This window comes from Equus quagga, chromosome 2 (assembly GCF_021613505.1).
Source record: "Equus quagga isolate Etosha38 chromosome 2, UCLA_HA_Equagga_1.0, whole genome shotgun sequence".
NCBI classification, from domain to species: domain Eukaryota; kingdom Metazoa; phylum Chordata; class Mammalia; order Perissodactyla; family Equidae; genus Equus; species Equus quagga.
This window is the reverse complement of record NC_060268.1, coordinates 113,237,332-113,260,635: the sequence shown is the minus strand read 5'-3', so window position 1 is coordinate 113,260,635 and position 23,304 is coordinate 113,237,332. Positions and strand designations below refer to the sequence as shown.

At 39.8% G+C, this 23,304-nt stretch overlaps 1 protein-coding gene across 2 annotated transcripts in view; it reads right to left on the bottom strand.

The window, feature by feature from the left end:
* CHRM3 (cholinergic receptor muscarinic 3) overlaps positions 1 to 21,893 on the bottom strand; it is a 453,240-nt gene extending 431,347 nt beyond the window's left edge. For both annotated transcript variants that reach the window (XM_046651978.1, XM_046651979.1), the window contains exon 1: positions 21,782 to 21,893. The gene's annotated coding sequence lies outside the window, so the exon portion shown is untranslated. The remainder of the gene's footprint in view (positions 1 to 21,781) is intronic.
* Between the last annotated feature and the right edge of the window lie 1,411 nt (positions 21,894 to 23,304).

The following is a 23,304-nucleotide window of genomic DNA, read 5'->3' as shown; positions in this document are numbered from 1 at the left end:
TGCACCCGGGATCCGAACCAGCCAACCCCGGGCCGCTGAAGCAGAAAGTGCGCACTTAATCGCTACGCCACTGGGCTGGTATACACATTTTAGCAAACATTTAATTAACAGAGCAGGCACTACAGTCTAGGAAATCTGATACTTAGTCTGCTTTATTTATGAAGATGAATTGGCATCTTATCTAATATAGATTTTAACTCAGAAGCAAATGTTTGGTGACAGTAAATAAAAAAATCCATTGAAAAGGAAAAATAAATCTGTTACAATTGGTTATCTGCTGTCAAATTGTTATAACAAAATTCATGACCTGGATTACGTTTTTTCTTCATTGCATTCATTTGTCTAAGATTAAAGATTTGCACTATTTTTCAAATCATCTTTGGTTAAGAGGGAAACCTGTGGAACTCAAACTAATGTCTTGTCAATTTCTAAATCTAAAATTAGGAATATTTAAAACAGATGTCTTTAGGCAATCAAAAGTAATTTCTCACACCAAATTACATTCTAAAGAGATATACATATATATGTGTAAAATTATGAAAAAAAAGCAAAAATGAAATATTAATTTTACTTAATTTTTAAATGTAATATACTGGCTTAAGCATATAATTATGATGAGTGTCTAGGATAGTAAACATACCACCATGCACATATAATTTATTGTTCGTTATGAGGTTAACCTTTTGTCAGCTCCTATGCCAATAGTTTGAAACAAAGATGTGATGCCTGGCCTGCAGCATATGGCGATTCCAAAGAGCACGAAGGGACCAATTCTTTTTCTTTTCTTTAAAGAATTAAGTGGAATAAGCTCAAAGTTTACCCAGAAGCACAGACCACTTGTTCTAAAGTACTAGACTATATTCTTTATTCTACCATGAAGTCTATGAATTTCATTTCATAAATTTTTTCTCTATTCGCACATTTTTTCTTTTGAAAACAGCATGTGTGAGCAACACATATTCACAGCTGAAATTGTTTTATTCACATCTTAGAAGGATGACGGAAAGTTCACACGCATCTTCTTTTCCTAAATTCCGAAGCAGATGACGAGGGCGACTGCAAAATTACCTAGTCAGTTTGTTGGCAGGTCGCCTCTGATAGCATGGGATTCTGTCCTTTCCAGACTCTTCTTGTTCATCCTACAAACGAACCCCAAAATTCTCAAGATGTCATGTCTAGCCCCCCTGTTCAGTACACTTGATCCATTAATTGTAGAAGCAGTTTTGGTAACCACTTTCCTTCCGACTGGTTCTACCGCCTCCATCTTCATCAACAATGGAGAGACCCAGTTCCTCATTTTCCCTAACTATCCATCCTCATATCTAAAGAGTTGAGATGCTCACTAGCTGGCAGTAGTCTGGGCTGCCAAACTACATCCAAGGCAGAGGAGGAGGATTACATATAAGCCCTTCCAGAAAGTCTCCTGGCCTACCATCCATGGACTATTAGAATCTAAAGGAAGAGCATACTCCTTGTTAAATCTTACACTTCTTTAATTTAAATGTTTTCCCCTTGCCTTGACTAACAATTAGAAATTCATGAAATCATTTTCTAAAAACAAGGAAAATATTAACTGGCAGCAAAAAGAAGAAAGCAGTTCACAACCACTACTGATATCTCATAGTCATTGGTATAGATTGATAGATTTTCATTGGAAAGAAAATACGACTATATTTCACTCCATTTCACATTGCTGAACACCAATCCTTCGAAACAGTAAGATTCCATAGAGAGTGAAAGAAACACCTGTCAGAGGTTCTACTCCTCACCCCAGAGGAGCAATATTTTTCAGATTTTCAGAGAAAATCTCCTCTCTTTTATCTAGGGGGAAAACCCCTCAACTTTACTGCATACGTCAATAGTTAGTTCCTGTATTGATAACATTGTCACTTGTTTGAATCTAAACTTCAGGGGAAAATCTGTGACAGGACCAGATAAAAACTATTACACAAACCTAAACTATCATTTAATAAAAATCAACCTATGTCATTGAAGACCTATGATTATATGAAGTATCTGTAAGATTTTATTTCTTCAAAAAAGATTTCGAAATTCAGATCAAGTATGATTTCCCCACAATACTTAATTCTGCTCCTGAAGAGTCTTTCTTTTATTTCTCTAACAGCAGATAATCAAAGTAGCTTGGCACAAGGGCAGTGTCCCATTAGCACACGCTCATGTTTGAACAGTCTGCTTTTCTTCCCTTAATATTTGTCTACTCGGAAAATCTATACCAAATATAGAAATGGAGGGTTTCTGCTTGTCATCTTTTATATCAATAATGCATTATTTACATAAGACCACTGAGTCAGTTTCCAAGTTGCAAAGAGAACATTATACTCAGCACACTACATGATCCTGCTTAGATGAGTAAAATGACATATTATTGGAATCCTGTTATAAGTCTAACTTCAAAATGTTTTTCACCTCTAGCTGCTGCTTAACAGTTACTAGTCTTTCTTGTTACAGCTTCATTTGCCAATGAAAATTCATAATCTTGGGTTTTTCAGAGCAATGCAGTTAAAGAATTACACTTTTAGATACATTAAAATTTTCCCTATCGAATTTGGGTGTCTTATTTGTTTACAACTTTTTTTGTTCCTCCAGTTCCTTTCATTTCACTATTTTTCATATTTTTATTCTGGGCTTAATTTTGTAAATTTAATGAGTTGTTATTATGACATGTAGGAAAGACTATAAACAAAGTATCTTCTATAAAAAGATAAAAAGATTTAGATTATTTGTTCTTTGTATCAGTCTAGGATATTTGTTTTCTAGTCCAGAGATTAAAAACACTTCAAATCAGAACCAGAGTCAGACACTCATTTGTCTGAAATCTGGTTTGGACAAGTTATTTAACCTGTCTGTGGTTTATTATACTCATCTAGTAAACACAGAGAGTACCTACCCTGTAGTATTGTTTTAAAGATTGAATGAGATATTACAAAGAAAGCACCTAGAGCTGTTCTACCACAGAGTAAGCACACAATTTTTGTAAATATTAATGTTTATATTATTGCCGGTGAATCATTCTGTATGAAAGGGTCAAGCTTTGGTTTCCTAGAACTTAGTATTTCCACTACCAGCTGTATGTTCCATAAGGGCAGGAGCTCTGAAGAAACTAATCAAAATGCTCTACATAAAACATATATTCAATTTCTACTCTATGTAATGAATTAATCTCCCTTAATATTAGCTGGATTGAATGTAAGGCAGCATATGAAATTAGGCATATTGTCTATGCTAGTCCATTTTTTCAAAATGTGTGTTATCCGATCTAAAATATTTTAATCTGTTCCAGATTTTTTACTACCTGCTTTAGAGCAGACATAAGGTAGAGGTTGATGTTTGTTTAATGTCACAAAGCACAGGCGAGTTGGAAAGGATAGAGGATGGTTTTTTCCAAATAACATCAAACTGTTGTAAATACTTGCCTTAGGGAGATGCAACCTAAATGAACATTCAAAATTACGTAGGTTTATTGAAATCAAAGTGAGGAAGAGATTAACACCTTTTGAAAAAGCGAGGCCAATTGTGTGATTCAGTATAGAATTATTTTTTTATTTATGTGAAAGACAAGTATTTAACCATCATCAAAGCATGTGTGTTCAATACAAAATTAACTGTGAATGGAAGGAGAGCAAAGAAGATGGAACAAAAAGCATGGAGTGCGGAGGTGTGCCAGCGCCCCAACATGCAGACACAAACACATTTAGATTTTCCGCTGTAGAGACACCACCTGTTCCTAATGCCAATGTGGGGACTGCTTATAAAACTAGCAGGGAAGCTCCACAGACGAAGAGGGCCTAGGAAAGGCTGAAATTCAAATTCCTTTTGACAGGAACTCTGGTTTCTTCTCAACAAACACCTCTCTGTTGAGTTTACATCATTCTGATATCATCAATATGACTCAAAACCACCAAAGGAAACATTTATGATGGAAATAAAAACAACAGAAAACAAACTGACATTTAGTTCTTTATTTTAAAAATATACAAATGCATATGTGCGTGGGTGTGTGTGTAGCCTCTACACCCCAAAAGCACAAAGTATCATATAAATCCAACTTGATTCTGAGTCTTTCCATTTAATTAACTAACTAAATAACCTGGACAAGAGAATTCTCTATTTCAACATAGCCACTCATGTTTTTCATGTCCCATAGTTTTGTTCAAGATAATACTGAGGTAGTTGATTGAAGTTCACACAACATAGAACACACCTAAAAGACATCACCATGTAATTGAAACCCAGATTATGGTTGAGTTCACCCTTTCACAGAAGAAGGGATGGCCTTGTCAGAGCCAGTGTGTGGGAAGGTATGGACAGCATTGGGTAAGCAGCAACTCTCAGACCAGAAAGACCTTCTTTGTCTCCTCCAGGTATACCCGCTCTGATTGATCTTTGAAAGAAGCGTGCATCATGGTGGACCACTAATAGTAATTCTAATAATTATGACTACATAAGCACTCTGCAAGGCTCTTCACTTATTCTACAGTAATCTCCTACTCTATCCATATTATCACATAGAGACTCTCCTATGAGGCACGAAAGATAATAAGAGGAAAACAAATAACAATAAAAGCAATATATATAATAGTAATAATAAGTTATTATTATTACCTTTTTGAGGTGCTTACTATGTGCAACTTCTCCTAAGTGCTTATATATATACTCATAACCAGAAGAGGTAAATATAGTAATTATCCTTCAAACTATACAGATAATAAAATTGAGGAACACTGAGGAAAACGGATAATGCAGAAAGGAGCAGAGGGTAGGAAAATCCTAAGAGTACCGCTATATGGCAGGCCTACAGAGCAACCAGTCCTGATTGGAGCAGAAGGGGGATAAGGAAGGAGGGAGGGAGGGCGGGGATGAAGGGAGGAAGAACAGGAGACAGGTATTAATTCCAAGAAAACCAAAAAATAATATAAAAAAAGAAAATATAGTTCACTAAATGGTTTGGTAGTGAGTAAAATTTATATAGTCAAAACATGTTAACATTGAATATTGATATAACCAAATTTTTAATATGTTTCTCTTGGGAGTACAAGGAAAGAGATTTATAACAGGGCTAAAACCTCATTTTCTACAGTAGGAAGTAAATTCTAAAAGCCAAAACAAGACATAGCAGGTGAAGAATGTTATTTAGAAATATAGAAGTAAATAACAGAAAAAAACCAGCCTTGAGAGGTGATAATGATTGCCTCTCAAGAGTGGGAATCTGGGAGGTGGGGCACTGAGGATGCTATTATTTTATCCCAGCCTTGGGAAGTATGTGACTTTCTAAATGACTGAAGTATTGCAAAAGCTTAAAAAACTTTTTGTGACCAGGGATGCAACAACTATATAAGTCATATTTAACAACAGAATAGACTAGATAAATCAAGGCGGGCCTTTATCTCAGCTGTACTTCTGTGGTGAAAACAGGCACATTTACCAGTCAGAACCAAGCAAGTTTAAGGACGCCCACAGCAATAGGGCTGAAAAAGGCAGCAAGAAGCTTGAAGATAAATGAAATCGTGCTTGGAATTTCTTATTTTGCCTCATTGATCTTTTTGACTGCTCAGGAACCCAGTATTAAGGGCAATAGTGTAGAGGCTTTAATGGAAATCCTTCTTTAGGGACAGCAGGTGAGTCAACTCAGGAACCATTCCCAGAGGATCAGAGAGCTTCAACAGAGAGACGGTGATGGAGGAAGCGGGTGAAGCAGGCATACTACACACTTCAAGGAGGGCAGTGTGGCAGTGGCACAGAGCTCCTGGGACAGGAATGACCAACGGGACTGATGGTACTGTGAAGTGTGAGGGGGCCATGGGATCTGCCTTAGTATTGCCAGGTAAATGACTACAGTATGCATTCTATAAGGGTCATATCACCCCCAAGTGGGGGAAAATGGGTTCTTAGAGGACAAAAGAAAGTCTTAGATACTTCAATGGTTTCTGACTCTCTCAATGGTGACCTTTTATAAAAAGATATACAGTAAATGTCTGGTATTAAAATTTCATGGGATAAAGAGGTGATTAGGAGAAAAAAGTCTAAAAGGCTCCTTAGGGGGGCAATAATGAGGAAAATCCAGTTGAGAAACACTGGATTAAAGGAAAACGAAAGAGGAAAAACCATGGTTGGAGAACTTTGGAAAGTAAATTGGTAAAAATTAAGAAAGACCTTACAAGTCTGGGAGCATGAGAGAACTTGTGGTTAAAAATCATTTTTAAGGTTAATACACATCTAATACCATACATCAAAATGTTCTTTAAAATGTTAGAAAAGAACAGTAGATGTCCTCAAATCAAAATAGCTCTAGTGTCTAGATCACGGATTTTGTTTAACAAAAGATATTCTCTATTCAGTGAATACCTTGATATCAACTCCAAGCATCTCATTACCTTTTAGAGATCAATAGTCCAGCTCATGACAATCACAAATCCTATGTGACCACTAACTTCCGTGTGACCCCAGTAAAATACCTTCCTAGCTTTCTAAATACTTGCTTTGAAGCCACATCTGTACAAGCATTGTTTTCTCCTTTGATTCAGAGCCTAGACAGTCAAAGGTTTTCACATACTCGTACGGTTTCAAGATCTGAGATGGAAAAAATTCAGGCCCAACTGAGGTCAGCGCCTTGTCAAACAGTTCAAACTTGAGTGTGTGTGTGATTTGGTGATGCCCACGTTCTAAAGAAATAGTGTTTCCAGTGAGTGTCTTCCACCAAACCATCATCAGAATAAAATTTACAGCATTGAGGATGTTGATCTTATGATTATGTCCATGTCAGCATTCTTCAAACCAGATTACTTATTACATTGTAATATTTTTTAAAGCTACTTCTCAACAGCAAGAAAAATTAGTCGATCCACTTAAACGTCAAGCTCCATGAGGCCTACACCCTGTCTTCTTTCCTCATCACTCTATCTCCAGTATGGAGCAGCATCTTGGCATCTGCAGCTATTCAATAAATAGTTGATGAATGAAAAAAGAGAATACATTATCTTCAAGTATGTTTAGCAATATTTCAAGCCCTAGATTTTATTGTGAAAAACCTAACAGAGTGTAACATTTAGTTATTTTAAAGAGCCTCAGAATAACTGGAGCACTAGAAATCATATTAGCCACGTAATATAGAAACTTCAGTCTCTTGTGGCACATGAAGAACTACCCAGGCCAACACAACCTTGATTGTCTACCACATTTTGCACCGTGACACATAGCAGATACTCAGCTGTTGATTCCCTAACCTGCGCCACAGAGTCTCAGATTCGGAAAAGCCCTCCTCCATCTTCCCCTTCCATTTGATTGCCTGCGGGATTTCTCGACTTCCTTTCTAACACATATGTTCACAGTTAAGTAAAGGAGCATTTACGAAAACAGGATTTTTAAAACCTAGAAAGGAACAACTTGTTTCTCTCTTATCTACTTCTAATAGAAAAATAGGGTAAAATAGCATTATTGGAAACAATTAAAGCTAGGCATACTCAAGTAAATTTGATTGAATGTGCTAGTTTAGTTCCTTGTTCTTCAGGCCTATAATCCTATAATTCATTGTAAATAATGCTATTAGCGATGATTTCAATACGGATGTACAAAATCAAAGACCCTGGTTGAAAGGACAATATGGAATGGGTCTGTAAGTTTTCCTTCCCACAATAAGGAAAATAAAAGTGACGTTGAGTATTCATTTATTTAGTTAACATTTGTCGAGAGCCTACTCTGGGCCAGGCAGTGTTCTGGGAACTGGAGATTAGCAATTAAAAAAAGATTAAATCCTTGGTCTCAGAGAGCTCATATTGTAGTGGGTGGAAACAAACCATAAATGAAAAAAATAAGTACGCATTATGTCAGGTGGTGATAAATGCTATAAAGCAAAAAAACAGCAGATTAAGGAGATGACGAGTGATGGAAGGGTGTGCATGCTATTTCAGATGAGGTGATCACAAAATGCCGGCCTGATCAGATGACGTTTGAGGACAGATCTAAAGTGGGTGAAGAAGGAAGCTGTAGAGATTTCTGGATAAAGAGTGCTCCAAACAGAGAGAATAGTAGGCACAAAGGCTCCGAGATAGAGTGTTTGCTGCATAGACAAAAAAAACCGCAAGGAGTTTTCACTTGTATGATAAATTCTGCCTAGTCTACCTTGCATCTCCATCTATGTAAATCTCACTGGTCCTTTAAAGTATCTCTCAAGCAAAATCCCTTAAACTAAGAAGTTCCTGGTATCCCTCCAAAAAGATTTGGCTTCTCCACCCTTTGAATCCCAAGAATAACTTGGCTCAGATAACTCTATTTTACAAGTTAACATAGTTGTAGACTATAAACACGTATCTAGGGTCAAGACTTTGCCACTAATTTTTATAACCCCTTCTGAACTTAGCTGCCTTAAAACAATCTTTTCCAAGCTGCTTAGGAAGTCAAAGGCAGCATCTGTAGTTGGTCCAGGCTTTCAAAAAATTTAGAGTCAGTGGACACTACTTCTTTATAGCTTAGTCTGTTTCAGACTTGGAGAACACACAATTTGGCACTCTCAGGCTTCTAAAAGACATGCTGAACATCATGCTTTGGTTCGTTATTTTTTTGCTGAAAAGAGGATAGGTGGGATCTTCATCAGCAGGATTTGGGCCACCTTTTAGTTCGGTAAAGGTGATGTTAATCTTGGTTTATACATGTGATTTTCCCTGATATAACTTCTGTTAATATTTCATTTTCTTCAAACTCCTGTAACCAATGGTAAGATCAAGTGAAGTAGTCAGGCCGAGAGTTTCTAGTATCTTTGTTTCTTATATCACCACAACAAAATGAAACATTTGTTTCTCAAATATCTGGAAAAGTAGCACACTCCCTGGATCCACCAAGTGTGTTCTTCTGCGTCTCGACTTGCAAAATCTCTTCTAACCATTTCACATAAAACAGAACTCTTGCCAAAGTACGCGAGAGAACTTCTGTTACATCATACCTTCAGCAATATATGTGTCTTTCAAAAAGCATTTCAAAATTGGGTTCCCTGTGTTTGAAAAGAAACAGAGCAGGGAGCCACATTGAAAATTAAATGCCAGGGAGCATGGAATCCATGGAACAGAGGAGCGACCCCAACCTCTCACTCACGTGGAACTAACGTTTCTTCATATCAAGTGGTTCATTTTGAACTTCATTTTAATTTTTTAAAACTTGACTCACTCATTGGATGCACAAGTGCAGATGTCTGCCATCTCGTGGCAAAAATCAGTATCAGCAGTCTAATTTTTCCAGAAAACAGTCAATATTTTTTTGGAGAAAAATTCAGTCGAAGCCCCAAGTTTAGGAGATGGAGGGAAAGTAAAGCTCAGGATGGTCACACATCTAATTGTTCAAGCTATTCTAATACCCCCATATCCTCTGGGCTTGAAATCAAATAGGGGCCTTTTTAGAACCCACTCCTTGGGAATATGATTCCAGGTCCTGCGGATTCTTACAAAGACATCAGTCCCATGAAGGCAGCACCTTGCCTGCTTACTCATCCTTTTATCTCTAGCTCCTAGAACAGTGCCTGAAACAATCCAGGAACTCAATAAATTTAACAAACAAGTGAATGGCCAGTAGAAGAGCTGGAAATAGATCAGACTGTGGGTCACCTACCACAGAAATTCTAAAATTCTAAGGCACAGAGTGATTGATAATTTAATTTAATACTCTTAAAAGATTAGTATGCATTAGTATACATTAAGTTTATTAAAGAACAGTATTAATTGCATTGTATACGGTTTTTAAAATTTACTCACCTCTAAAAGATCTATATAGAATACCCTTTAATCGATGAACAAAAATAAATTATGTCCATTTTGATGAACATTCATAATAATTGAACTATTATACACACATGCAGCAGTCCTAGACTATTTTACCTTTGTTTTCTTGACATCCTGTTGTTCATATCAATAATATATGTAAGGTACTTGCTCAGACAGGTAGCCTCTAAATAAGGCATTGCACACACACACACAAATACAGTCTGCTTATGCTAGTTCCAGGATATAAGTCAAGAAAAACATGTTGAGGGCTGCCTATATTTGAGATAATTTCTGTTTTTATACCATCTTGTGAACACTACTATCCATATTGTAAAAACAAATCACACACACACAAGTATATGTTTAGATATGGGGGGCTACATTTGATGCAAACAGCTTCATCTTAATTCTACACCTGAGGTCTCAGTCCTTGCTCTATTGTGTTCAAATTCCAGTGGAACAGAGCACTCCACCCTTCCTCAAAGCCTGAGAAACACCCTAAACCGAATATGACTCATCTTACCAGAGAGAACAGCCTAAGATAATGTACCCTTTGCCAATCCAGGCTCCCGACCTCCTCAGAAAAAATTGAAAATGTTTCTCTCTCAGTTTCTCTCTCAATCTCTCTCTCTTTTTCTCAAGCTCTCTCTGTTAATTTTCAACTAGTGGGTCTTAAAATTTCACAAGCAGAAGTGTCACTTGAGGCAATTATTTACAATACAGATTCACAGACCCTGACCCCATTCTGATTCAGTTGGTCTGTTTCAGTCCCTAAGACCACATTTCTAACAACCACTCCGGATGATTCTGGTGCATATGTTCCTGGGCCATGGTTTTAGAAACATCACCAGAAGTTGCTGTGATGGAAGCTTTTCCAGTGGTTATAAGAAGCCCTCGGGAAAACTGGCTGATGATCAACTACTTCAAAAGCACTGGCCATTAGAACTAGTTGGCAAGAGAAGCCATAATTTGGAGGATGTTATCTGAAAGGACCAAGCCTCTCAAAATGTTAGAGTCACCAGTGTAACCACTGTATTTACACAGACACCCCTCCAGGCAAGTGAAACTCTGAGTCTGACCTGGGAAAATTTCATTATGTTCTGTATAACACTCATCAAGAAGTGCCTACTGTTTACTATTATATAAACTATTTTGCCATTATTAAAATACACTGAAAACTGCTGAACCTCACATTTATTTTTCCATCCAAAAGGAAGAATAAGAGGAACTCACTCAGCAACAAATATGTATTGAGAGTCCGTTATGTGCAAGCACTGTTTCTTGGGATATATGAGTAAATAAAACATAACATAAAAGCCTCCACTCTTACAGGGATCTAAAGCATCATTCAATGTAGTGAGCTTCTCATTCAGATTTTACAATGTGTAAAGTCTTAGGTATAGAGAAGTAAATAATGCACAGCTCCTGGTGAGAAGCTCAAAATCTAAAGGCAAAGACTGTAATTTACATAAGTTATTCTAGTGCAAAAGAGTACGGCAAATGTTATGACAGACATTGAGAATAATACACTAAAGGAGCATTGGGATTGAAAAGACAAACTTTCTTGGAGAAGACAATCTTCTGAATATTTGTAGGACTGCTAACAGTCAAAGGGAGGCTGGCACATTTCAGGAAGCACAGAGAGTCTTGATAGAAACCTAGAGGCAGGAGAAGGAGGCACATCCAAGGACCCCCAAGCAGGCTGATATGGCTCCAGGGCCACAGCAGAAGGAGGAAGGGAAGAGGGAACTGAAAGTTATGCAGAGTGAAATTGTCAATAATTTTGATCTCACTACAGAATAGGTAAAAGCAAAACAGATGGAAGGCAGGAGACAAGAGGCTACCGGAACTGTGCTCAGGGGAAATGGGAAAGGCCTGCATCAAGGAAGTGGTAGTGGAAATAGAAGGCAAGGATGTCATGAGATATTTCAGGAAAATCCATTAAGATTTAGTGACTGCAGGTGGAGAGTGAAGGAATAAAGGAAACACTGATTCAGAAGGGATTAACTCTGAGATCCTAGGATGACTGTGATGCAATCAACTGATAAATGAAAAATAGGATATTCTGGAGAAAGGTGATGGGTTCCAATGTCCAAATGGTACATCAGAGTTGCCTGATTTATATTTTTTGTGGAAAGGGCTAACAGAGTGCCAGAAATGGATATCTAGCACTCAAGGGAAGAGGTGTGAAACTAGAGAACTGTGTCTACTGACACTTGAAGTCCTAAATGCAGCTAAAATCACCAAGAGAGAGCATCTGGGGTGAGAAACAACGCTTGTTGACTCCTGAGAAGAGATTTAGGCTGAAATAATGGAGAAACCTAGACATGGAGTCAAAAGACCCAGGCTTATTAATTTTGTGGCCTTGGGTGAATCATTCAACATCTTGAAAACTTGGGTTCTTGACTACAAGACAGAAAATGTAGAAATATTCTTTATACAATTTCAGTAACTCAGACTGCAGAAGTCTCAGACAGCTTCAAAGTTTTAGCTTCATATGGTCTGGCATTCTATTTTTAATTTTTTCCCTCATAAGACATAATGAACTTTACTGACAACTCCAGATTCTCCAAACATACTCTTGTCCTCCATTACCTAGGAAAACCATCTTCCAGAATTCTACCACAACACTGATTTTTTTTTTTTAAGAAATGACAAGTATGGTAGCAGTAACAAGCATTCCTCATTATTAAGAGTTTATCTCCAAAATTCTTAGAGGAATATTGATTTGACTTCTTTGGAATTTGCTTTTCAACAAACATCTTACTTTGTGCCTTTACTTACTGGCATTTTAAGACATAGCTCATATGACTTTTTTTCACACTTCTCTCTAAATCGTAGTTTTGTTAAATATACAAAAAGATTTTGCTAAATCTTTGCTAAGGATTTCTTCTGTTTTTTATCTCAAGCTTATATTCATTCACGAAACACAAGCTAATATACATTATAAGTGTGTTAGATAAATAAATATGTCCGTGTTCAGAATTCAAAATGAGTCATCTGTTCTTCACAGATCGAAAGAGTATGAAAGTTTAAATTTCAATATAAAATTCAGCTATCTGAGAGTGCATGTCATTAAACATGATGATTATAATCTGGCATCAAAGATGAGTGATCAACACATCTCCATCAGTCCACCGGCCAACATTAGCCTGAAGGTACGAGAATAGCTTGTGCCTTCTGGGGCAATATTTGTGTCTTACTCTTACAAATCCAAAGTGTCTATCACAATCCTAGGGGCAGAGAAAGTGCTGAATAAAGGGATGTTTAACTGATTAGAAATTCAAAGCAAACATATTTTTATATTGCTGGACCACTTTAAGTGGATTGATTTTTACACAGTGAAATCAGTCAATCTTTTGAAACACACTGCAGATTGAAAAGATAGGGAGATAGATTTACGTTTAAAGTCAGGTTGCAAAAGTCTATTACTATCCCATTTTTGTATAGAAGTGAAGATGTATATAGAAAAATATCAGAGAATTATGCATCAAATTGTTAACTATGGTTATTTTGGGGGCACTGGACTTTTACTTTTGACATAAGATATTTGTGTAATCTTTGAATTTTGTGTATTCCATATTACTTTTATAATAAGAAAACAGCAAAAACACTATATTTACACATTTTCTACGTCAATGTGTATATTGAGCATTTATGGGGAAGATGCATACAAGGTACTTTCAGGTGACAAGGACAAATGAAACATGTCATCGTACTTCAAGGATTTCACACTCTAGTATTTGAAATAATTTCTATACACACACACACACACACACAAGAGTAAATGTGATCAGTAATAAAACTGAGAATCTGATAAAGTACTAAAAGATGAATTCATAGTGAAAAGTGTCATTTCAAGCAGTCCTTGACAAATTGCTAAAATTTAGACCCATGAGGATGTGGAAGAAAGGGCACTCGAAAGGGCATATGAGAACATAGGAAAGTCGTGAAAATGGCAAAGCATACATTGAACAGCAAGTACTGAGGGCAAAGTGGAAGGTGATCTCAAGACTTGAGACTGAATTTAAAATATAAAGCCAAGCCATGGAACAAGTTGAATGCTAGTTGAGTGCGGATGTAAGAGATTTTGTGGTTATTCAATAGGTGACAGAAGGGGATGTTGAAGAAGTTGTTTGAGGATAAATAGGATTCGGTCATTGATAAAAGTAACCTGTGTAAAATGGATTAGAAGGAGATCATCTGGGAAGCTCAGAAGCTCTAAGAGGAAGGTGTAAAGGTGTGACATGCATCAGCATCTAATCCCCTGGGCTTGTTAGAAATACAGATTCTCAGGCCCTACCCCAAACGTCCTGAATCAGAATCTGCCTTTTAACAAGATCTCTATTGGTTTTGAATGTACGCTAAAGTTGGAAAAGCAATGAATTAGGCTGCTAGTTGTAGTAAAGAAAAGAAGCCGAGAGGTTTGAGCTATTTCTTGAATGAGTTATTACAGTTTGGTATCTGACTAAAGGTGAGAGGCAATGGAAGAGAATAAATCAAGATTACTCAGAAATTTTGAGCGGTAGGATGTTCATGCTATTCCTAGGAGTGAGAGAGTCCATAGGAGCAGGACGAGGAGGAACCAGATGAAGCTGTGCTATCCAGGAAATTTTCCTTCCAGAAGCCAAGCTGGGCTTGGAGATGAGGAAATGAGTGTGATCCACACTGAAGGGTATTGGAAACGTGAAAATGAGTGAAGTTACAAAAATGGAGGAGGGGATGGGAAAAGCACAGGAGTCAACCAAAGATAAATTCTTAGAAAGGCTTGCACTGCATGGGAGATGGGGCGGGTGGGGAAGCTGGGAGGAGGAAGAGAAACCAGAGGGGAGGAGAGCCAGGCAAATAGGATGCTTTGAAAATTAAGAGAGGTTAAAGGTGTTCCTAAGAGATTGAAGAGGCTAGCCAAGGAAGGATCACTTATTTTATGACTAAGAGGTTACAGGTGACTTTTGGCAGAGTGATTTCTGTGAACCTGGTGAGGATGGAAGCCAGAGAAAAAGGGTTACAGTCAGAGGGTAGTGAAACCAGGAGGGTGTGGATGCTATTCACTGAGTGTAAATGAAAAGGTTAAGAACGAACAGGAAAATTCAGAAGGGACACAAAAGTCCAGGTTGAATTAACTTTAAACTGTTGAACTTTAAAGATTTTCTCATGGAAGAAAGATCAGAAGTATTCTGATCATAACTCTCAGAATTATTAGGAAGACAAACAAGCACAGTAAGAATTAGATTTTTGGCTCAATATAGGGACGATCTGCCTCTCACTGCTCTCTGAAAATAGAATGAGCCGCCTTGGGAGCACTAATTTCTCAGAGCATACAGACTACACAGTTTGATGACACCAGTGTTGGAATCACGAAGTAGAATGTTGTTCACTGATGACATCTGTAGTGGGCTTAATGGTGGCCCCCAGAAAGATATGTCCATGTCCTAATTCCAAAAACCCGTGAATGTGACCTTATAAGGTAAAAGATGTGATAAAGTTAAGGCTCTTAAAAGGAGGAGCTTATCCTAGATTTTCTGAGTGGGCCTTAAATGCAATCTCATGTATCCTTATCAGACAGATACACAGAGGAGGCGACACACAGAAAAGAAGGAGACATTCTGACTACAGAGGCAGAGACTGGAGGCAGTTGCCAGGCAAGCTATGGGGAAAGGAAGGCTTCTGCCCTCAAGTCTTTAGAGAGAGTGTAAGCCTGCCAACAATTTCAGACTTCTGGTCTCCAGAATTGTGAGAGAATACATTTCTGTTGTTTTAAGCCTTAGGAACCTAATACAACATCTAACATTACCTTATAACTCTGAGGTTTCTTGAGCTGGCTGCTCTCATCTGATGCTGATCATATATTCCTCGAAGGCAGAGCCTTGGACTCATCCTCCTGTGTATCCAAAAAAGAATGTCCTCGGTGCCTGGCACATTAGACAACTCTGACAGAAAGAGTTACCCCAGAGATAGACAGCCACGTGTATAAGTGAAAAGCAGAGATAGACAGATTGACAGATAGGCAGATAGACTTATTCTACTCAAGTAAGTATTTATTAAAATTTGCCTACCATATACTTTCATGAAGTTAACTTCTTTGGAGAGAATCCTAAATACTACCTGGGCTATCCTTGACTGTCAAATTTAGTATTAAAGATAGTGAGTACACCCATCAGAGGAGGGACATGCAGCTTGTAGGTGCTGAGATAAGTTGTCAGTTTCATATAGTTAAATGACGTAAGGGGCTTAAAATAATTCATCACAGGGAAAGCAGAGTGATAGCTGCACTCAAGGAAAGCTGAAAAAGGTTGGCTGGTTCTTGTGTGATGAGAAGGATTTGGCGATAAGGAGGGAAGAAAGGAGAATGTTCCATATCAAGGAACACTGCAACAATTCCAGATTCCCTTCATGCCTCCCTTCCCACAAGATAATGCACATGACATGTGTTACTATGCATGTGAAAAATCACATGCAAAGAAGATGGGAGGATCTTTGTACCCATTTCATGTATGAGAATTTCTTTTCAATGCAAATAATTTGAGGGATCTCCACATGAGAGAAATTGTGCTTTTAGACCATTTTGAACAAAAAATTGAAAATCCCCAAAAGTCACTGCGTTCAATAACACTTTTAAATTAATATGCATATATAATGATATACAGAGAGAGAGAGAAAGAGAAAGATGCACAGAAGCCAATAATACTTGAAATTTATATGGATTCTTGGGGTCTGCAAAATACTACTGGATTTTGGTCCACTGGAGGTGAAAGCTAGCCGGATGGAACTTCAAATGGCTATGGGCAAGAGTGGCGCTCAGGTAAGTAGTAACTAGGTTTCTTTCCAGACTGGGTCCCACGGGCAATTCTAGTGGGGTAATCTACTCCAAAGTGATAAGTTCAAAAGAATATGGACAGCGGATCCCTTTTCCTACAGCTTACTGACAGGATATTTCTATATGAATCTAATTCCAAGGCTACAGCTACCTGTGATAAATTAGAAGATTTCAGTAGAAGAACATCAAAGCATCTCATAACCATAAATGCCAGGTCCTTTGCAGTAGACATCTGGCAGCCCCATCCTTTCTGAAACAGGCTGGTAATATTTTACTTAGTTTAACCTCTCCTGAATTTTATCTCAACAGCAGTAGTTGAAGGATATCCTGCCTGACCCAGGATGTCTATACTAGCACCACTTCCTGCAGTAGGGTTAACCAGGGAGTTAGAACATGTCATGGCTCAGCTGGCATGCCCAATCTCAAGGGAACACTGGGGACAGGAAATAAGCTAAGGCTCAGCTAGAACAAATGACCTAATGAAGGATTAATTCTGTGGTGGAGAGTCAGCAGCTCAAATTACAGTCGCCAGGAGGAGTGTGAAGAAGTGAGATTTGATCCTGCTAACAATGGCACACAAGGAGATTTTATTTGTCAAGTGGAACTTGGCAGCACAAGTCCCCAGGCAGAAATGATACATTGTCAGGAGGGTGGCTGTGCCTTGGGTCCAGGGGTTTGTCCACTTCAGGGTTGCATCAGAGCCCGAGAAGAGAAAGAATAGAGTCTTGCTCCTGGAGAGAAGTTCCTGGCAAGGGTGAGGCTAACTGTCAAGGTCACAGCTAAGTCTTTCCAGGCAGGACTTTAATCTAGTATTAAAAATGCAAATTAAAAACATGAGAGAAGCCTAGTCTTATAAAATGGCAAATATGACAAGAGGTAGAGAAACTGAGGCTAGCTGGGCATGGAAATTGCTAGAGTTCACTAGGGTTAGGGCAGGTAAACCCATCTTAGACTCCGTTCTTCTGTGGAGTGCACTGGTTGACAAATCAGTAAGTCCAGCCCTCGGGTCTCTGCATGGGCTGGTGAAGGCAAGAGCTCAAAGCCCACAATGCATTGCCAACTACTGTTTGTCTAATCATATTTAGTCATTTTTTTTCCAGTGTTTCTCCTCAAAGTGTTCATATTCTAGCTGGTTTCAGGATGAGCTGGCAGAATTGGTGAGAAGAAGATGGCAGCAGCTCAAATATTCCCTCTGTTGGCTTGCTGTCATCACCATTGGATCCCGGGTCAGTGTCAATGTGGCGAGCTGCAGCCTTAGCAGAGGAAGTCTGAGAAGGTGCACGCCAGCCAGAGGACTTGGCCTCCAGGAGCATATGGGCAGGAAGTTCCAACAGGTGGGAGAACAGAATCGCCAGCCTCAAGGGGAGAGCCTGCCAGGGGCTGGGGCATCTACAAGCTGCCAAATCTTCTGGACAAAAAGGAACACACAGCAGCCAATTACTGAGCCACAGGGACACCTACACGCTGCTCTCCGTGCTCTGTGTCAAGGAATATTAAGGTGGGTGTGGGTTCAAATCGTGCACTGCATTTTAGAGTGCTTTACAGATTGTTCACAAAGCACTTTCACAGGCATGCCTCTCGACATTCAAAACCACTCTACACTGCGGACAGGGCAACTGCCATCATCTCCATTTGTACTCTGGGAAAGAAATGCTCAAGGAAGGAATACAGATGGTGATTCAACATTTTCAATAACTTCCTTAGAACAAAAGGGTGTTGATTTCTTTGTGTGACGACAATGCTAATGCAGATCTATACTGCCCAGGATACACAATCTTCAGGGAATGGAGAAGTCCAGATGCTGGGTTTACAACTGACAAGGCACTTTTTGCCCCTGCCCAGCCTTTCTGAGGAGTGCTGCTGGAGGGAGAAGTGACTGTGATTTAGGATGCAAGGTGTGTACTTTGAATTAGATTTGAACAAAAACCATTTCCTTAATGGAGAAGATAGAGTTTGTCAGATACAAGAAATTAACTTTCAATTTGACTGGCTTTGCCTCCTGTCAAATTCATTAGATGATCTCTTCACATTTCTCCCCTAAATTCAACACTTTCCACTGAGGTTGAAATTCTATCCCAAAGTTCTGTGAAGACTAATCACCAGGATGAGGAGTCCACTGGACTAAATGAGACCGACGGGTGAAAAATTTTGCGGAACTTTCTCGGCCATCACATCCAGGGATGCACTGCAATCAAGGATTAAGCATAAGGCACATTTCATTATGCTGAGTAACTTTTAAAAAATAACCTTGGTGGAGGCATTTGATTAATTTTTAATTGGAGCTGTATATGCCTGTTTGATATTCTTCTGTAAGAAAAATGTATTTTAAATTCACAAACATATTGTATACAATAAAACATTTCCAGTTACTCACTGATACTTCAAAACCACAATGCAAGGATAATGCTATTAGTCATAATCTATTATGATATAAAATTAGGTTCCATAAGTGAAGGACAGATGCATCTGTCTGCATACCGATCAGAGCCTCCATCTTCCTATGATTCACAGTTCATTCATCTATCTGAAGTGCCACTACACCACAGCTGTTCCCAATATAAACTTCCCTGCGTTGCAAACAAGACCCAGTTTCTTAATAGTTACACTGACAACGTCCAGGCCATTTAGGAGTAAGCAACTAATTCTGCCAATGTTAACAACTTTATTAGGCAAGAACAATATGTTGGCCCGGGAAATGATAGAGGAAATTTTTAGGTAAAGATCTGAAAACATTTATTACTTTATAATTTGCAAATACACAAGGCAACTTTGCTTTTAATCATAGCGTATAATTTTCTGTCTATTCAATTTACTGGTGTGGATCCAAGATAGTTTAGTTCTGTGAATTTCACATTTTTTTCCAGGCTCATTTTTCAACAGGTTGCCTGCAATTAACAGCTAAAGTGTCACTAAAAGAAATTTATATTTTCACACACTGTAGTTTAAAATCATGTACAGATTTTCTTCTTGTAAGAAAATAAATCATTTGCCTTTTAAGGAAAAGAAAATGAGAAGGTACACCCTAAAAAACTTTTACGTATGCCTAAATAATCTTCAGAAATAAATACTTTTGAAGTGATATTTTACTTTTTTCCCAGGAAGAAAAATAAGATAATGTATATCCATACATTTCTCTAAACTTTAAAGGAAAGTTTCCTTAATAAGTTTAAACTAAGTTGGGTGCAGAACTGCTCTTATTGTTATAACACTCAATCTTTCTCTAAATCCTGACCAATTCCACACATGCTTTCCCTTTTCCCAAATTACACTTTTCTTTTGCAATATTTTTCATGCAAAAGATATACACTGTCAAAGATTTTTTCAAAATCTACTTAGCTCATTTTTTTAAACTAAGTCCATTTGAATAAATACTTGCTGTTATTTAAAAAAAGGTATTTCGACACTGCTATTTCCATGTTAAATTCAATCTCATAGCACCCCTCCAGCCTACAGAAACAGACTAAATCCAACCTGCAATGTAATTAATTTTAAATTAGTAATTTAAGCTAAAGTTATATTTCCATATGGAAACCCATTTCAAAAAGAACATGCTTTCTAACTCAACAATAGCTCATTATATATTAAGCTAACTGAAACAAAGTATGTAACCAAAGTCTAAAGATAAGTTATTCAATGAAAGGAGCGGACGATCTCCCACATTTCCGCACATATTGAATACATACTGGAGAGGCAGGCATGTTCCACGTATGCACTACCAGCTCCTATAAGAAGAGGATGCACCCAATGCCACATCTACCCCACCACATGTGGAGCAGAAAGACCTCAGTGTTTCTTATTAATATGCCACCGCTACAATCCTGTCTACCTGCATGTATTTGTTCTAGGTTTGCTCTGCCCTTTCTGAAGTGTATATTCCTAGGCAGGGTCTCCCTCTTTAAGTAAATACAGGGGCATTGTTTTAAACCTAGGAAATAGTGATGAATGTTTCATGCAATATAATCATCTTACAATACAAAATTTGGGACTACATAATCAACAAATACACTCTTTAAACAAGATTATTTTTCAAATAGTAAGCTGAAAGACCCAAAATGGGGGCTTAGGCTATCTGTTTTGTTGGAACTCAGAGGCCAAGAGAGACATAAAAGGTCTGTGCAAAACATACAGTGAAATAACCAGTGTCCTTAACAACATAAACGCTCTGATAAATACATTTACCTCCTAAGGAGAGCCATACTTTGACATTGCAAGTACGGACAGCGGGAGGAAAATATGTTCTTAGAGCCATTGGACAGGTTCAAATAACACTTGCAGACAAAAGAATGTTTGCATTCTTGAAATCTGTCCATATGGATGCAATTCTCAAACCTTTGCTTCCTCTACCACTTCCAACCTGCGTGCTGGGAGAGTCACACATACGCACACGCACGCATAACAGGATCGCAATTCCAACATGCACAGCGCTAATCAGACAAGTGAATTTTGCTGCTCGAGTCAACTGTCCCTCTGCCCCCGGCGTTTAAAAACACGCAAACATTAACCCAGCTGGAAGGAGGCTGTGCTGGGGGAGGGTTCCAAATAGGAGATCCAGATCCGGCGCAGTCCAGCGTTGCCGCTCCAAGAGTGTTGACTCTCCCTGGGTCAGTTAAGACGCGCACCCACCCGGGCTATGTACCTTCGCTACCTTTGCCCAGATGTTACACGAAGTGCCAATTTTGTCTTTTCGCCCTTGAAATGCAATCAGAACAGGCGACCCCAGGGCGAGCTTGGCGGGTGTCTGCTTTAGCCTTCTTAAAAGCGTTAGGAAATCAAATGGGGGAACCTGCACGCGCAGAAACACATTAAGCCGAGCAGGTCCTCTAGTCCGGACACTTCGTGCCTCGAATCCTGCCTTGGGGGAGAGCCGGGTGGGGCGTCCCAGGCTGTCTCCTGGCCACCATTCCTATTATTCCCGTCTCTTTCCCGGCTCTTGGTGTCACCTCGGCATTCCCCACCCTCAGTCCCAGAGCTCTAACTCGGCTCCAGATCGCGCTCTCGCCAGGTTCAAGTCCCCCAGCAAATCGACAGACCAGCTCTTTCCTCCCTCCCCGGTACCATCTTTAAACTCCCCAAAGCAAAGACATTTCTTATCCGCGCTGAAAACTTTTTCTTCCTTTTGCAACGCGATAAGGCGAGAAACCAGGTCAGCCGCTCTGCCACTCGCTTTGCCCAGCGCCCCGGTGGCGGGCGCAGTCCTTACCTGGCCGCTGCGCTCCAGGTGGCAGTCCCACGCTGGTCGTCTGAGCCTCCCCGATGCGCGGGGCGCGCCCGGTCCACCGTCCCTTCGTCGCCTCCTGCTCGGCGATCAGGGAGCGAGAGTGCTAAGACTGCGCGCCGGTGCCCGGAGCCGCGCTTCGGTTCATCGCTCGTCTTCCCAAAAGCGCTGCTGCCGCCCAGGCGAACTGACGAGGAGCGTGGGGATCCGGGATGGCACCGGTTTGCCCCACGGTGTGCGCTCCCGGGTCCGAGAGCGCTCTGCCCGCGGGCAGCTGCGACCGCGCGTCACATGCCGCCTCCGGGCAGTGGCCGCGGCACCTGCCCAAACTGCAGCGCTCGGGCCCCGCACTGCCGCCCCCGCGCCTGCGGCTCCCTGCACGCTCTGGCCCTTTCTGTTCACGTCCTTTTTTCTCTGTCTCCCCTGTCACTTTTTTTCCTCCTTCGTCTTTCCGTCTCCTCCTTTTATCTTGTATTCTTTTTTTCCAAAAGCAGACACAAGGCGCTCCGAGTGGGAGGAGGGTCTTTTCCTCCTCCACGAACTCTTCCTCTGCCTGGTGGTGGCGGTCGTGGCCACTGCTCCCCGCTCCTCCTCCCCTTCCTCCTCCGCTCCTCCTCCTCCTCCCAGGGCTGTGAGCACTGGTGTAATGCACAAGCTGCCTAGTTGAGCCCCAAACCTGCCTGGCTGCTGAGCATGCCCAGTTGCCCTGCTGGCGCTTCGCTCAATTCCCTCGTGCTGACTCTGCTTGGCGTTCTGTGCCTGGCAGGGGGTGAGGGAACCGAGCTGTGGGAGACCCCTGCGTGCCCCCTGGGTGGGCTCGCTGAAGGCAGGAGACTCACCCTCTTATCCCGGCCACATGTGTCCCTAAATTGTGGCCCCGTGCTTCAAGGACAAATCTTGTTGATTAGTTGTGTTCTCTTCTAAATCAGTTTGCTTGGGCTGCTTAGGAGAATTGGAAGGAAATAGATTCCTGGGCACAACTTATTGGTGAAAGAACCCCAGCTGAGTTAAAATACATGACTCCTCTGAAAACCTTTCCCTAGAGAGCAGCCTGATGCCTTTATCTTTTGACATTTAGGGAGAGTCTCTTCATGCAGAACTGTAGTAGAGAGAGGACATCTTGGCTTTTCCTCCTTGAAGTTCACCCCTTAGGAGTAAATGGGAAGAACATACGTGAAAAAGGCTCAGGCGCGCGCGCGCACACACACACACACACACACGCACACACATTTTTTGAATCAGAAAATAAAAGATATGAGCTTGCTTGCTAGATTTTTAAATTTCATATCTAATTCAGAGAAGTGAGAAGCTAAAAAAGAGACAGAACGAAGGAAGGAAAGAAAGAAGGGAGGAAGGAAAGAAACAATGAAAGAAAGAAAGAGAGAGAGGAGGAGGGAGAGAGGGAGAGAGAGAGAGAAAGAAAGAAAGAAAGAAAGAAAGAAAGAAAGAAAGAAAGAAAGCAAGAAAGAAAGAAAGAAAGAAAGAAAGAAAGAAAGAAAGAAAGAAAG